At 33.1% G+C, this 4,118-nt stretch overlaps 1 long non-coding RNA gene across 1 annotated transcript; it reads left to right on the plus strand.

Annotated features, from left to right (window-relative positions):
• Positions 1-215: 215 nt before the first annotated feature.
• On the plus strand, positions 216-2,559 carry LOC128290114 (uncharacterized). The gene is made up of 3 exons (XR_008279757.1): positions 216-411; positions 1,331-1,372; positions 2,253-2,559. It is a non-coding gene; the product is annotated as an uncharacterized LOC128290114 (long non-coding RNA).
• Positions 2,560-4,118: the final 1,559 nt, after the last annotated feature.

The raw sequence follows: 4,118 nt of genomic DNA on the forward strand, positions 1-4,118 counted from the left end.
ATTGAAGTGGCCAAATAAATAGGAGTGCAAAATAGGAGGATTTGCATGACAAACCTCCCATTTTACATGAAGTGGCCAACCATCATGTTGTTGTAGATAAAATGTGCACTTGATATCCATAATTTATGGTACAAATTGATACAAATTGACAATAGGTTAGGTAAATGTTCCATGATAATGGGTTAGGTAAATGTTTCATGATAATGGGTTAGGTAAATGTTTCATGATAAGAATTTCATGTCTTTTGTATTAAAGAATTAAATGGATGAAATATGAAGTTTTATTAAAAGAAAAAGGGGTGAAAAGAACAAAGTTTTGTCCATCTTTGTTCATCATAGCTGAAAGTTAGAGAAGAGAAAGGAGAGGAGAAAGCTCTTGAGTATTCGGTCATTAGGAGGAGGAAAATTGAAGGTAAGTTCTTGGTACCTTGCTTCTATTTTGAGGTTCATGAGTTCTTATTGATTCTACCTTAACTCTTGAAGCATATTTTGGTTTTTGGTTGTGTTGTGAGCATTTGGTCATGAATTAAAATGAAGGAAATGGTTGTTGTTTCATGTTCTTTTGATGAAAAATGGAAGATATGTGAAGTTGAGCCAAACAAATGAGCATACATGTGCCTTAGATGCTAAAGGGAAAAATCGGCTAACATGTTGTGCTTTAAAATGATGAAATGGAGATTATGCTTAAGTAAAAATCATAGATATGTGATGATTGATTGGTGATATACATGTTTAAATAACATGCATGCAAGATAGGTGTATGAAAGAGTGATTTGGTAATAAATCTGCTTGGGACAGCATCAGTAACGTGACTTTGGAAAATCACCATAAATTGTGGGAGAAGAATTAGAAGCTAAATAAATTATGTAATTAAAGCTTATTGAGTCTAGTTTATAATGAAATAAACAAGAACATATTTTGAATTCTGTACAATGAGAAATTTGATTCGTAATGAAGGGTGGTCAGATTAGTCAAACAGTGAAACATGGGAAACATTGAGAAAAATCTGGTATTGATTGGCCAAACCAAAAATTCTGAAAATTTTATGGATAGAAGATATATGAGTCTATTTTCAGGAAAAATTAACGGCATTTGATTTGGAGTTTCGTAGCTCCAGTTATAAATGATTTACTGACTGTCGCTCAGGAAGACAGCTTGCAGTGAAATTATGATTATGTGGTAAACATTGACAAAAATTTGTTAATGAGTTTCTTATTGTTTTCTTATAAGCTTACTATGATCTGTAGGTGTGGTTGGCTGAATATTGTAAGGGGTTAATACGTAGTTTGTATTTGAATAGTTAGATTAACGTGTTAGTAATCCAATTGTAGGCGGTTCATGTGTGGATCTCGTCAGCATATCGTCGCAAACAGGTGTGTAACTAACACCCTCTTTCTTAGTCTAGATCGGAAAAAGTTGAAAAGTCGAAATGCCGAAAACCGGTATTTTGTAGATTTTCAAGTGTGCGAATGCTCGTGAGGTAAATTGATTAATGTTTTTGGTAAGCTGCAATGTTTGGATTGCAAAGTGCATGATTTACGTGCCTCGATATTTTTGGGCTTAATGGGCCAAAATTGGAATGATGGGCCAATCAGCCCAATTCGGTAAGAACCCTCAGTAGTGATTCTGTTAGTACGTGAAAGGTAGGAATATGCATGAAAAACCCTAAAATAGATAAATTACTGAAATACCTTTAAAAGTGAAAAATTTACGCTTTACCCCTAGGAGATAAATTACCAAATACCCCTAGGGTTAAATTGACCTAAATGCATGTTTGATGTTGTTATTTCTGCATGCCATGTTGTTATTATCTGATGCATGGGATTGGGATATTGACGGAGGACGTACTGAAAGTGGCTTGTCCACATACTAGAGGCTTTGCCTCAATTTATTTGATAATCGAGCGACAAGGTCACCAACTGTGGAGTGTTGAAATTTGGGTGGGTTGAGCTATTCCCACATGGAGTGTATGGCTGGTACGGGTGGAGTGTAGTGGTAAGTGGGTTGAGTAGTCTCCCAAATGGGCTTGCATATGTTATTGATGTTGCATGTATTTTGAAATGGGCCTATGGGCCATCTTTTATCTGAATAAGGGCTAAGGCCCGGTTTATTGTAATCTGAAAGGGTTACGGCCCAGACCACTTTTACTGAATGGGCTTAGGCCCAATAGGCTTGAGCTGACTTGGGCTTTGAATGGGTTTTCCTTACACACCGAGTTTCCCCAAACTCACCCTTTTATTTTCATCCACGCAGGAAATCCCCAACCATAGTGGGTTTGGAGCTGTGAGGGAATTCAGAGTGGCCACCCGTTCTGAAAGTTTGATTTTCTTCTGGTGAACTGGACATCCTTTTATTTACGTTTGAAGTTTTGGGTTTTTAAATGTAATAAGGCCGCTTAATTATTTTGATAGTTTTAATATGTATTACTAAGATAGGTAATACTTATTTTAACTGTTGAAATTGGATAGCTTTAGGGCGCGTTTTCAAAAACAACAGTTGATTTCAAAATAACACGACAATAAGCAAAGCTTCCGCAATGAAAGTATTTTTCCAAAATTAATCACTTTTCCTAAAAATGACTTAATCAAATCGGTTTCCTAGAAATATCCATGACGTTAAGGTGTGGCAATGGCGGTATCCATTCACTTTAACCCTTAATGAATTAATCTTTTGAACATCAAGTACGATTTTCTGGACTTAGAATGGAAATTTTTTTTTTAACATTTTTGATGTGGCATGTCGGATCCGGCCATAACTTCTGGGTCGGGTTTGGGGTGTTACAGGTACTCTTATCTATGTATTAGGTTTAAGCAACTCTGTTATAAACTGAAACTGTTGAGGTAAGAAGGGTGCAACATTGCAGGCAGCTTCATATCCTTATATTGAAGAAATGGTGGAGGGAATGTGCTGACATCTCTAGCTCTACGTGTTAGGCCAGCACATCCCATTGTTAGGGTCAGTTGCTGATTCTTGTTCTTGGTTTATATTTGTGCTAAATCATGCCTTACTTGCTGCTTGAGTTTTATTTGGGGATTAAAGTTTTGACAAAATGGGTTTGAGTTTAAAAGTAGTTGGCTTGAGCTTTAATATTTAAGGTTCAAATTTGGTTTGGTTTACCTCGTTTTTTAATTTTATAATATATTATGTTTATTTTATTTTTATACACTAAGAAATTTATATCATATGAATATTAAACATAATATATTATAATGTAAATATTAAAAAAATAATATGAACAAACTTAAATAGGCTTGAGTTTAACTATTTAAAATTGTGGATGGGCATGTCAAAATTTGAAGTTTATATATTAAGCTGGACCAGGATTCGATAACTGTATATGATGTTGATGTCATGTATATTATGGTATGTGTGAGTTTCATTGGGTTTGTATAACCTTTTTCTTTTTCCATTTGATAGTGCTAGGATATAGTCATACTATTCGGTGACATATTGTATATAGAATAAGAATGGGAGTGGTATTATTTCACTTGCCTATGACAAAGTGCTTCTCTTTTTTCTCCATGTTGAATTTTGTACATTTTGTACATACTTTATGATCCACATTAAATAATTAGTGCAAATTCAATTTATGAGTTTGAAATTGGCAGCAACTCAGTAATATTACAGTAACCAAACAAGCAGAAACAAAGAAATTATCCAAAGGATTCATTAATTTATTTATGTATTTCATAATACATAAACAATAATATAAATTTGGTTTTTATCCTTAAATTAAATAATTTATAGCTTTTCTTTGGAAAATTAGTTAATGGATCATGTTTATAATTCTTATTTAATTCTTGTTTATGGTGTTATTATTTTTTATTTCATGGTTGTTTATTGTTTGCAGGTGTAATTTAATTTGCTAGAATTGACTCTTCCATCCAATTTATAATTTCTAAGAGGTATGTATATTTAATTTGCTAAATCTTTATTTCTAGGAGATTATATTTGGTATGTATTCCATGAGCTAATTACAAGGTAATTACAATTTCAAATAGGTATGTATATTTAATTTGTTAAATCTGTTTTTAACTTATTTTTTAATGGATCATTAATGGATCATGTTTTTAACTTATTTCAAGTCTGTCCTTTAATTATTTTTTTAATTTGCTTATG

The sequence above is a fragment of the Gossypium arboreum genome, chromosome 3 (assembly GCF_025698485.1).
Source record: "Gossypium arboreum isolate Shixiya-1 chromosome 3, ASM2569848v2, whole genome shotgun sequence".
NCBI lineage: Eukaryota > Viridiplantae > Streptophyta > Magnoliopsida > Malvales > Malvaceae > Gossypium > Gossypium arboreum.